General features: G+C 44.0%; 1 protein-coding gene across 1 annotated transcript in view; it reads left to right on the top strand.

Annotated features, from left to right (window-relative positions):
• The first annotated feature begins 6,155 nt into the window (after nt 1-6,155).
• Nucleotides 6,156-13,697, top strand: part of LOC122923879 (cytochrome P450 2G1-like) — a 57,717-nt gene continuing 50,175 nt past the window's right edge. The window contains exon 1 of the mRNA XM_044274729.1: nt 6,156-6,242. The gene's annotated coding sequence lies outside the window, so the exon portion shown is untranslated. The remainder of the gene's footprint in view (nt 6,243-13,697) is intronic.

Consider the following 13,697-nt stretch of genomic DNA (forward strand, 5'->3'; position numbering starts at 1 on the left):
GGTCTGCTATGTACTCCTTCACCATCTTCTAAAATGTTTTCCTCCTTGTGACACTAGGCCGCGCATGAGGTTGAGGGTGCTGGAGAGGTGTCATGAAACTGTCCCAGGCTTTGGAGAGTGTTGCTCTGCCTCTGTTGGAACTGCTGTGTGTTCCCCTCGTCTCCCCTCCTCGGTTGCCCAAGGAACTACGTACTCTGCCGCTAGTCAGCTGGAAATTTTTGGAGCAATTTTTCCACAAGGACTTTCTGGTATTGCACCATTTTGCTCATCCTCACCACCATAGGAATGAGAGATGAGAATTTCTCTTTGTAGCGGCGGTCGAGAAGGGTGAACAACCAATAATCGGTGTCCTCCAAAATGCGTAAAATGCATGGGTCACGGGAAAGGCAGCCTAACATAAAGTCAGCCATGTATGCCAGAGTCCCAACAGGCAAGACTTCCCAGTCGTCATCAGGTGGACGAAATTCAATCTTCTCATCCTCTTCCTCCTATTCTGCCCATCCATGTTGAACAGATGGAAATAAACTTCCATGGGTACTACCCTCTGTAGCGGAGGCAACCGTCTCCTGCTCCTCCTGCTCCTCGTCATCATCATCATCATCCAATTTGCACTGAGAAGACGAACTAAGGATGGTCTAGCTATCACCCTGTGTACTGTCTTTCCACCTCTTCCACATGCAAAGCGTCGGCCTTAATTGTGAGCAGCGAGCGTTTGAGTAGACCCAGAAGGGGGATGGTGACGCTGATAATAGCGTTATCGCCACTCACCATCTGTGTTGATTCCTCAAGCTTCTTAAAACCTCACAGAGGTCAGACTTCCATGCCCACTCCTCGCTTGTGAAGAGCAGAAGCTGACTGGAAAGGCGACGACCATGTTGCTGCTGGTATTCCAGTGCGTGTTCTCTTCTCACAACAGTCAGTGAGCTGGCAATTGTAAGTGCTGCTGCAACGTTGAAAGACCTGCGGAAGCTGTCGATAACTTGTGGAAATAGGCACACATGCAGCGCACCTTCACCAGTTGCTCAGGCAAATTGGGCTAGGTTTTGATAAACCGCTGAACCACTAAGTTGAAGACGCGCGCTAGGCATGGGATGTGTTTGAGCTTGCCGAGCTCCAAAGCTGCCACCACGTTATGGCCATTATCAGACACAACCATGCCTGGTTCTAGGTTGAGTGGCAAGAGCCACAGCTCAGTCTGGTCTCTTATCCCCTGCAACAGATTTGTGGCGGTGTGCTGTTTGTCCCTTAAGCAGATCAGCTTAAACACGGCCTGTTGCCGCTTTCCCACTGCAGCGCTACACTGCTTCCATCTACCGACTGATGGCTGACTGGTGCTGCAATAGGATAATTCTAAAGTGAAAGTGGAGGAGGAGGCGTAGGAGGAGAAGAAGTAGAGGTTGGAGCCACTAACGTAGCTGCTGGCGGAAACCCTAATCGACTTAGGACCTGCAATCCTTGGCATCGGAAGCACCTGTGCCATCCCAGGGTACGACTCGCTCCCAGCCTCCACAACATTCACCCAGTATGCCGTCAGGGAAATGAAGCATCCCTGGCCAAAAGCATTTGTCCATGCATCAGTGGTTAAGTGGACCTTCCCAGTAACTGCGTTGGTCAGGGCACGGGTGATGTTACGGGACACATGCTGGTGTAAGGCGGGCACGGCACACCATGAAAAATAGTGGTGGCTTGGGACTGCATAATGAGGGACGGCCGCCAACATCAGGCTGTGGAAGGCCTCAGTGTCACAAGCCAAAATGGCAACATTTCCAGGGCCAGTAATTTGGAAAGGTGCGCATTTAATGCTATAGCCTATGGGTGAGTGGCTGGATATTTGCGCTTGCGTTCAAATGCCTGGGGTTGGGACATTTGTATGCTGCACTGGGACACGGAAGTGGATGTGGTCGCTGATGGTGCTTGCAAAGGTCCAGGTGCAGGGAGGGAGGCATCCGGGCCTGCGCCTTCGACAGGGGATTGGCCAGCACGTAGCACAGAAGAAGATGAGGCAGTGGTGTGATCCTCAGACACAGATTGTGTACCCAGGTGTTTGGCTCATCTATTATGGTGCTTTGATGCCATGTGGCGGATCATGCTGGTGGTGGTGAGGTTGCTAGTGTTCACGCCCCTTCTCATTTTTGTATGGCAGAGGTTCAAATTACAATTCTTTTGTCGTCCGCACTTTCCTCAAAAAAGCGCCAGACTGCGGAACACCTACCCCTTGGCAAGGTAGATTTCTGCAAGGGTGTGCTCCGGGGAACAGTTGCAGGCCTGTTTGGTGTGTCCTTTTTGCCACCCCACTGCCTCTTCCAGCCTGTTGCGGTGCTGCGGATGCATCCCCCTCTGTACTGCTGTCCTCGTTCGGCTTCCCACCATCCCAGGTTGGGTCAGTGACTTCATCGTCCACAACCTCCTCTTCCTCTTTCTCACTCTGCTCATCCTCCTGACTTGTTGACCTAACAACAACCTCAGTTATTGACAACTGTGTCTTATCCTCATCATCAACCTCTTGAGACACTAATTGCTGTTGACTTATTGGCAACTGTGTCTCATCATCATCATCCACTTCGTGAAACACAAATTGTGACTGTGGATGCTCAGAGTTTGGGAATCAGGGCACAATATCTCATGTCCCTGAAATGAAGGAATGGGTCTGAAAAGAGCTCCTCGGAGTGTGGTATAACTTGTTTGGCAAGACTTTCTATGGTAGGAGGATCAGGGTGAGGATTGTGTTGACCAGACTCTTGGCTACTGAAGCTAGGTATCGCGGATGATTGTTTTTCTTGTGCTCTGGCAGCAGGCACAGTTTCAATGCGCCCAGGGCCACGGCCTCTGCGTGCACCATCAGCATCACGGCCACTTCCCTGTGCCTTACTGCTTGCCTTCTTCATAATAAATGTTATATATGCTTGAAAGTATGTCACACGTACAGTAGCGTAGGATTTGTAAGTGTATGCGCAAAAAAATAAAAAAAGGTATTTGGGATGTGGAAACGTCACACAGGAGATATACCGTAGATAATGTCGCTGATGTCAGCAGCGGCTAATTAAAAATTACAGGGAATGTCACAGGTATTTGGGATGTGAAAACGTTACACAGGAGAAATACCGCAGATAATGTCGCTGATGTCACTAGAGGCTAATATAAAATTACAGGAAATGTCACAGGTATTTGGGATGTGGAAATGTTACACAGGAGAAATACCGCAGATAATGTCGCTGATATCACCAGCCGCTAATTAAAAATTACAGGGAATGTCACAGGTATTTGGGATGTGGAAACGTTACACAGGAGAAATACCGCAGATAATGTCGCTGATGTCACCAGCGGCTAATAAAAAATTACAGGGAATGTCACAGGTATTTGGGATGTGGAATTGTTACACAAAAGATGTACCCTATATAATGTCACTGTCTGCAGCAGACACCATCTATGGAAAAAGTACACTGGATGTCACTGATATTTTTTGGATGTGCACACGTTACACAGGAGACGTAGCTTAGATAATGTTGCTGTCTGTAGCGTCCTAACTATTGCATGCTATATAGCGCAAGATGCACTAAAAATAGATATTGCTGCCACACACAATAGCCCTTAAAAGGACTTTTGGGTCTGTAAAGTTTTAGCAATTTAGTGTAGGTTGCGCTAAAAATATATATTGCTGCTGCCACTCACAACAATAGTCCTTAAAAGGACCTTTGGGTCTCTGACAAGTTTTTCAACTAAAAAAATATATAATTCACTCCCTAAACTATCTTTCCCTTCTTCAGCACAGTTCTCCCTGACTAAGGGCTCATGCACACGACCGTATGCCCTCCGAGACATACGGTCCTTGAGCAGGCCATAGGTTACTGATATTATGATATTATAAGTGCAGGACAATATGATGCTGTGCGCTCCCGTGCGCACGATGTATTCCGCTCTGGGACATATAGCCCGCTCACAGACCATATGTCTCGGAGGGCATACGGTCGTGTGCATGAGCCCTAATACTGAGCCAAACACGTGTCATCGGGTGCTGGTATTCGGCTGAGCATGCTCGATCAACACTAAGCGATGCCTGTCATCTGCATTTCATATGGACTTACAGTATTATTTTACTACCATAGCAGACTCCTTATGCGTGTTACTGCAAGGCACAGTGTAGTGGTCTACACCACTATAAAGGCTCTCAGCAGCCAGGAAATAGCCATTTTTTTTACATAATTAGCCGCAAATATATTCGGATCGAGACAAACTTTTTACGAAATTGAGAAATTGAGCAATTTAGTACTTGAATCAGATGCAGAGGTAGGTGACTGTATGTCTGACTTCATTAGTATGGGGCTCCATGGTTATTTTGCATATTACTGTTTCCCAGGGAGCTTTGCACTTTGGATTGCTGTGTTAAGACTCTTAAATGAGGCTCCACAATGTTTTCTGTAGCTGGTCTCTCTAAGGTCAGCCATTGTTTTGTTTGAGTAGTCTCCAAGCATTGCTCCCGGTTAGCCAGAATCCTACTCCACACTGATGAGGGGCAACACCCCGAAACAGCTGTCTGTGGATGGATAACTGGCTTAGGTCTTCCCCGTCACATCCTTAAAGCTTGTAAGAGTAGGATCTTGACATAGGGGCCACTTAATATGGTGGTTTTGGTGATCTCTGTAATGGGGACACCCCTTTGTTTGGGTTTTCCTTCCTTTGAGGGATACTGGGGCTCCACGGTTATTTTGCATATTCATTAGTATGTATCTAGCTGCTTTTGTCTTACTCTGATTTTCACATATAAAGGTCTTGGAGGATCCTGTATCTCTTACATATGCTGAATGGTAAAGAACAAATGTACCAAAAATGTGTGAATAGGAGTGAAGTGTCATAAAATGGTAAAATAACTGGTTGACCAAAATTGTGTTTCTGGGAAGGCCCACAGACTCTTGGATAACCTACATAAGCTGCTGACAAGCTTTTAAAAGATAAAAACCCATGCTTTGGGCATTATGGAGACTGGAAGGAACTGGGGGAGCTGCAAGGAAGAGAGGACTGAAGAGGGCAGAGGAGAGATGAGGATTGGAGGCCCATGTGTGGTACTGTAAGGAATTTTAATGTTGAGTTACCAAATGGTCTTGAAAGTAGCATAATATTGTATCTTGGAATTTGTTAGTAATTGTAATTATCGTTATGTGTGTATAAATCTTTACCTGTAATATGTATTTATTTTTGTTCATCATCTCCCCATATACTCATCAATAATAACTGTAGTATCAATTTTCCACACTATACAATATACTTTTTTATATGCTCACTCTTGTGTCTCATTTATTGGATCCAACCTTCAAATCAGACCCAGTGCGAGGGTGTATTGTATATAGTATATATTATATATAATAATTTTATAAACAATGACATCATATGAACTAAAACATGAATTTCTCAAGATTGCTGGATTGGATTTTACAGAAATAGGTATGTGTATAATATGAGACAGTCCTACCCTCATTTTGGCTACTTTGAAAGTGATTTTGCCTCAATTCCATAATCTTAATAGTCCCAAATTCGTGCTATAAGGTTACACCCCAGGTGGATGCATACCCCGGGTATAGGATGCCCTGTCCCCTTCAGCTCTTTTTCTGTCTCCATCCTTTATCTCCACCCTTCACCTATCTTATATTCTGCAACCAGCAGAATTTTGAATGCAGCTCTGGAGTAAAAGACAGAATATACCGTAACTCAGGATCCGCTCAACGTAAGTAATGCAAAGCATTTACAAAGTAAATTTACAAAGATGAACGTATAATTTATGATTTATTTCAATTTCTAATGGAATAAAGGGTACGGCCACACGTTCAGGTTTTCTGCATTTAGATTTGGAAGCCAAAATCAGACGGATCATAAAAAAAGACAAAATACAAACAACAGATACAACTTTTTCTCATATTTTTTTTTTATTCACTCCTAGTTTTGGCTTCCAAAACTGCATCAGTAAAACTGACCATGTTGCTGCACCCTAAGATATATATAAGTTATGTACATTCGTTTACGCCTGAAGTTATTAGCTACAATTGCCTCTGACACAACATTTTTGCTTGAAATACTGTATCTACACTGAAAGGAAAACAGGGACACAGCTTGTGCAATATAAAGGCTTTACTGCTTAGGAGGTTAAAGGTTTCAAACTGCATGGGCGGAGAGCCTGACAAAACAAGACCGCATGTTGTCTAATCTGGAATTCTGCAGATCTCCTGGATAGGGGCAACAAGCACACATCTAAGGTAAGCACAGACATACTGAGGTTGTGGGACAAGTACTTGGGAATAGGAAAGACATGCTTTTCTGCAGCAAGACTTGAAAAGATTTATGCACATCCAGATTTTGTCTGGCCTTTTTTAACCATGAAAAATTTTTTTTGCCACCTTGTGTGTTTTGCTCTCTTTTTGGTAGCTTTTTTTTTCCATGTGTTTTTTATAAACAGTATGTTTGCAAACTAGTTTTTTTCTTCGTGGTGTTTTTCCCTTGCCTGAAAAACGCTGAGAGCGCTATCATGCTGCGTTTTTGTACAGAAGCCAGAAAGACAAAGAACACTACCTATTTAACAAAAAAACACTTGTGTGTGTCCTGAGTTTCATATTTCCCACAGACCTTCAGCTAACATCTGGGGCTGGCGTTTTTACAAAAGAAAATGCAGGTGCAAAAAACACCACTAAAAATCAATCAAAGGATACTTTCACACTCTCGTTGTGAGGATCCAGCAGACAGTTCCGTTGGCGAAACTGCATGCCGGATCCGGAAATCCGTATGCAAACTGATATCATTTGTAGACGGATCCGGATGCGTATCCGTCTGACAAATGCATTGAAAATCCGTCTCTCCGGAGTTATCCGGAAAAATTGATCTGGTATTTATTTTTTATGCATTTTTAAAGGCCTGCACATGCGCAGACCGGGAAACCGGCTCCGTTTTGCAGGAACACTAGGCACCGGATCCAGCATTAATACATTTCAATGGAAATTAATGCCGGATTCGGCATTCCGGCAAGTGTTCCGGATTTTGGGCCGGAGAAAATACTGCAGCATGATGCAGTATTTTCTCCGGTCAAATACCGTAAGAGGGACTGAACTGAAGATATCCTGATGCATACTGAAAGGAATGCTTTCTATTCAGAATGCATTAGGATAAAACTGAAGCGTTTTTTTTTCCGGTATTGAGCCCCTAGGACGGAACTCAATGCCGGAAAAGAATAATGCTAGTGTGAAAGTACCCTAAGAATGCAGCTCAAAGGGCCAATTTAAGTTCCCAATCCGCCCCTGCCATTCGCTATTAGAAACGTCCATACTCGTCTCTGTTCCCCTGGCCCTGGAATACAATCGTGCGCTCAGGAGGTCCTCTCCATTATGTCTGCTCTGCTTAATGTATCCCAGCTCCGGATTGCAGGGGAACAGGGGTGAATATGCCCATTTAAATCAGTGATTGGCAGTCACTTGTAGCAGTAGTGTTCCTGTAGTACTGCACTTAAAGGGACTGTTGCATCTCAACATTTATGCTAGGATATAGAGTTGTCACGATACCAATATTTTGATTTTATTTTGATACCATAAAAAAGTATTGCGATACTTGATACCATTCAAAACCATGTGAAAAAAATAAAACACCAAAAAAGCCATGTGCAATCCCAATTTTTTTTTGGGGGGACGAGGTGACTAAAAAATGTTATTTTATGTTATGGCGTTCGCTACATAGGAGATATTTTTTAATAGTTCAGACTTTTTTGATCGTGGCAATACCTAATATGCTTATTTTTTTACTGTTTATATATTTTTATGTGCAAAATTGGTAAAGTGGGTGATTTAAATTTTTTATATTTTGGTGTTTTTTTTTACAACTTTTTAAACAACTATTAGCCCTCGAAATGGGCTAGAAGCTGGGATCCTTTAATCCCTCGTCTTATTCACCCTGATAGAGCTCTATTAGGGTGAATAGGATTTTACTCTGTCCCTGTGCATTGTGCACATGGCAGCAGGGAGCTTACCATAGCAGCCATGGAAGGCTTCAGTACCATCCTGGTTGTCATGGTAACCAAATGGAGCCCCGCAATTTTACTGCTGGGGCTCCAATCAGAAGCTGCTACTGCCACCAATGAGAATACTGAGTAGGAAGGGAGGGGAACCTGTGGCACCCTGCCTCTATGACAGGGCACTGCAATCCCCGTCAATTAACCCCTCAGGTGCCGCAGTTCGGCGGATAATAGAGGCCGGAGGCGGGGTATGTGATACTGCCGACACCCGCAGCCTACATTTGTATTTAAAGGTTAATAATATGCATTAGTGGCACAGTGGTCACAGCCCCTCCCCTCCTTCTCAGTATTGTAATCATGTTAACTATATGCATTGGTGAACGCCAATAATAAATGACTCACGAACGTGAGTACCCGTGCTAAGCCTGCACGCCAAGTATAATACCAAAAGAGAGAAAGACTAGCACAAATAGCAATGAATATAAACTTTATTATAGTCTCAAAAAGAGACGAAGAATCCAATAAAATACAATGAAAGACAGTACAATGGTGAATGGAGAACACACAGGATAAAAACGGAACACCACTAGGCAATATGTATACCAGTGCTGGCAAGGTCATAGAAATGCTACATAATACATAGATAACCCAGAGTGGGCATATTGTGTATGGACCCAGCCAGGGCCGTCAGCACAATACTAAAACCAAATACAGTACATGAATATAAAGTGCAAAGTGCAGAGTACAAAGTGCAAGGATAATATAATGAACGGTTACTGAAAAACCATGGCATAAATACCTAAGTGGTGAACCAGAGAGCCCAGACGCGCGTTTCGCGTAAGCTTCCTCAGCTTCCTCAAGCGGCTGAAGAAGAACATAGCACATGTGTGGCCACACATGGAAGGGAGGCGCGTGCTCTCCACCGTGGAACGCACCGCGTCACTTCCGGTCACCAGGAGGAACGCACTGCGTCGTGAGACGCAATGCGTCACTTCCGGTTCGGGAGAAGAAAAAGAGGGAGGCATACAAACACTAGGGCATAGGCATATAGTGAGTATAAGGTAACAAGAATGATTACACTGCGAATACCAACATACTGGGAAAGATATATATGCAAAGTGTACATAATAATATAGAATAATAAGATCGGTCAAACCGGAAATGCCTACAACAGGCATGGAACGCAAATCGATCACATGACCATTGGAACGCATATCTCAGAACGCCGAAGAATGCAGTGCCATAGGTGAAACTGGTGAAGCGCAACAGCAATAATATATAAAATCAATATAAAAAGTACATTACAGTTTATGTAAAATTATAAGCCGTAAAAAATTTAGCATAAAACCAGAGTTTAAATAAGTGTGTGAATGTAAACCTGAGCACTAATGGAGCAGGAGGGATCAAGGGAGACGAATAATGTGTGTGTGGTGGTGCAACATTGCATGCACATGTGTGCACATCCGCATACACCAAGAACATGCAGGAAGTGCATATGTAAGAGAGTGAAAAACGGTGAAAATAGTGTAGAGAGTAACTGTGCAAAGTCCATAACAAGGAAACATGCGCAGATCAACATATGATGAATGGTGCAAAAATACATACATAAATGGGGATGTTGGTCAGGTACAGGCAAGTACATGAAAAAATTTGGATACCAGTACAGGTAAAGTTGTATATTTATATAGATGTCAGGAATACATAAAAATGCAATCATGTATACAAATTCCTCCGTAGGATCTTCTCCAAAAAGGGGATAATATCAGATCAAGAATCGATCACATAAAGAGCAGCCACACCTAGATAACTAACAAAAAGACAAAATTAAAAATCACAAAGACAGAGCAAATATATAAATGCATACAGGTAGACAGCCTGCTGAGTGGTCATACCTCCAAATCGATAAGACCTAAAAGCAACCATGTGTGGATGTATGCCGGCCGGCCATACATGCACAGGTGTATAGGGACACACACATATAAAAGTTCACAAAGGAACACCAAAAATAAATAAGAATCAAGAATCCCTCCTCCGCGGCCAGTCTTTGGGTATTGATGGAGCAATTACAGAAAGGGGGTGAAACTAAGACCCTCGTTCAGACCATAGGGAGTGACAGTGTTAATTTGGAAAATCCATATGGCCTCGCGTTGGGCCAACATACGTTTCCAATTGCCACCCCTACTTCCCACGAAGACCCTATCTATACCTCTTACCTTCAAAAGAGAACCATCACAAGCATGGTGGGCCTTGAAATGACGTGGAATCGTCTTGAGACAGGTATCGTCCTCCTCATTCGCAGCAGACTGTATCCACAGCACATGTTCTCTGGTCCGGCGCTTCGATTCGCGTGAGGTAAGACCCACATATTGAAGGCCGCACTGACAACTCGCAGCATAGACTACCCCAATGGTATTACAGGTGATCGTATGGGTAATTTGGTAGGTCTTATGACTTGTGGAATCTGTAAAAGAGGTCCCTCTGAGGAAGCTTACGCGAAACGCGCGTCGGCGCTCTCTGGTTGACCACTTAGGTATTTATGGTTTGGTATGGTTTTTCAGTAACCGTTCATTAAATTATCCTTGTACTTTGTACTCTGCACTTTGCACTTTATATTCATGTACTGTATTTGGTTTTAGTATTGTGCTGACGGCCCTGGCTGGGTCCATACACTATATGCCCACTCTGGGTTATCTATGTATTATGTAGCATTTCTATGACCTTGCCAGCACTGGTATACATATTGCCTAGTGGTGTTCCGTTTTTATCCTGTGTGTTGTCCATTCACCATTGTACTGTCTTTCATTGTATTTTATTGGATTATCCGTCTCTTTTTGAGACTATAATAAAGTTTATATTCATTGCTATTTGTGCTAGTCTTTCTCTCTTTTGGTGTTATATATGCATTGGTGGCAGCGGCAGCTTCACAGCCCTCTCTTCCTCCTCTGTTTATTGGTGGCAATGGTGGCCGATTCACAGTGGGGGGGGGGGGGACTCCCTCCTTCTCCACTGTTCCAGCTCAGGAGAACATGGTGCGCAATGAGAGCAGCGCATGTCATGTTCTGTGTACACAGTGCAAATTCCTCCCATATGTCCAGGCATGAGCTAATCAAGTAGTTTGCAGCAATGGCCTTCTGATTACTCTTTCTCTTGCTACAAACTCTAGTACTGGGATTTCTGGCTAGCCCATTTCTGCAATTCACAAGTGGATGGGTGGTTCTAGTAATACGACTAGCCAAAATTGTACCTGAAGTGTGCAGGGTGTCTTAACTCATTATCCATCCACTGCTTCAGCGCCTGAGTATGCTATACACTGCTAGCTAGCTAGCTGAATAAAATGTTGTACTCCACTAGTATTAACTTGTTTCCCTGATGTAGCAGCAAAGTCTGTAGTGTTCTACGATGGGTACCTTGCTGACTCTCCAACTCTTCTCTCTCTCTCTGATGGTAGCAGAAGAAACACTGGGATTTGTTAGTCTCCAGAAGCATTGAATGCCTGAGAAAAGGAGTGAATATTTTTTGCTCCGTGCATTCTGCATGCCCATCCTAACACTTTCAACATCTAGCACAGCTAGAATCTTTTCTTGCAACTCAGGGGACGGTCTAGTACACATCCTAAGCTCCAGAGATGACGGGCCATGATAGTTAACTCTGGCCATGCCTGTCTCATGTTTAACAATACTGGCTGTACAGTGCATTACATTAGCAGTACAAACATAAGGGTACTTTCAAACTTGAGGCAGAGGATTCCGGCAGGCAGTTCCGTCGCCGGAACTGCCTGCAGGATCCGGCAATCTGGACGCAAACTAATGACATTTGTCAGACGGATGCGTATCCGTGTGACAAATGCATTAAAATACCAGCTCCGTGTCATCCGGAAAAACGGATCCGGTATTACTTTTTTTGCATTTTTAAAGGTCTGTGCATGCGCAGACCGGAAAGCCGGATCCATTTTGCCGGAACACTTAATGCCGGCACTAATACACTTCAATGAAAATTAATGCCTGATCCGGCATTCCGGCAAGTGATCAGTATTTTGGGCCGGAGAGAAAACTGCAGCATGCTGCTGTATTTTCTCCGTCCAAAAAACATAAGGGACTGAACTGATGCATCCTAAACTGAATGCTCTCCATTCAGAATGCATTAGGATAAAACTTTTTTTCCGGTATTGAGCTCCTGTGACAGAACTCAATACCGGAAAACAAAAAAACAAGATGACTGTCAATCTTCCTTGGTCTGGGGCTCCATGCAAGATCTCGCCTCGTGGGGTAAGGTTGATTTTGAGAAAGGTCAGGAATCAGCCCAGAACTATACGGGAGGACCTGGACAATGACCTGAAGGGAGCTGGGACCACAGTCTCATAAATTACCATTAGTAACACACTATGCCGTCATGGATTAAAATCCTGCAGGGCATTCAAGGTTTCCCTGTTCATGCCAGCACATGTCCAGGCCCATTTGAAGTTCGCCAATCTGGATGATCCAGAGGAGGCATGGGATAAGGGCATGTGGTCAGATGAGACCAAAATAGAACTTTTTGGTATCAACTCCACTCGCCGTGTTTGGAGGAAGAAGTATGAGTACAACCCCAAGAACACCATCCCAACCATGAAACATGGGGGTGGAAACATCATATTTTGGGGGTGCTTTTCTGCAAAGGGGAAAAGACGAATGCACGGTATTAAAGAGAGGATGGATGGGGCCATGTATCGTGAGATTTTGGCCAACAACCTCCTTCTTTCAGTAAGAGCATTGCAGATGGGTCGTGGCTAGTTTTTCCAGCATGACAATGACCCGAAACACACAGCCAGGGCAACTAAGGAGTGGCTCTGTAAGAAGCATATTAAGGTCCTGGAGTGGCCTAGCCAGTCTCCACACCTGATCCCAATTGAAAGTCTTTGAAGGGAGCTGAAACTCATTGTAGCCCAGCAACAACCCCGAAACCTGAAAGATCTGGAGAAGATTTGTATAGAGGAGTGGGACAAAATCCCTGATGCAGTCTGTGCAAACTTGGTCAAAAACTACAGGAAACATCTGATCTCTGTAATTGCAAACAAAGGTTTCTGTTTTTCTATTGTATCAAATACTTATTTCATGCAATAAAATGCACAGTTGAAGTGTACCTACGATAAAAATTCCAGACCTCTCTATTCTTTGTAGATGGTAAAACTTGCAAAATCGCCAGTGTATCAAATACACGATCAGGGAAGTGTAAGTAATAGCAGTGCGATATTTACCGCTCCTTTGTCCTCAGCTGAGCACTTCCACAGTGGAAGCGCTCACTAGTTACAATTAGAGTTTGTGTTTTTGGCCCTAACATTGCGCCCCTATTATAGGTAACAAGGTGGCGTCCTAGGCGGGTGCCTACCTTTGCCTACCTGTTGTCCCTGCTTCCAGGTCAGAAGATGAACACTGTATGGCAATTCTTATTGCACAGCATAAAGATCTGCCTGTATACTGCCCCCCTGTTTGCCCAATGATGTCTTTCAGTCTCTGAGTCAATCAGACCAAGTCCTCCCTTCTCATCCTTCCAATGTCATGTGATCCTCCATCTTCTTCCTCCCTTGTGTTCTCCCCAAAAATCTTTACAGTAAAATGGCGCTGAGCTCCAATTTTTACTCAATTCCTCTGAAACTTATAGCAAAAGGTTCAAATTTGTTTGGTGGACAAACTTTTGTGAAATTCCTAACAAATCCAAGTTCAATGGATCAACTTAAACT

This window comes from Bufo gargarizans, unplaced genomic scaffold (genome assembly GCF_014858855.1).
Source record: "Bufo gargarizans isolate SCDJY-AF-19 unplaced genomic scaffold, ASM1485885v1 original_scaffold_2032_pilon, whole genome shotgun sequence".
Classification (NCBI taxonomy): Eukaryota; Metazoa; Chordata; class Amphibia; order Anura; family Bufonidae; genus Bufo; species Bufo gargarizans.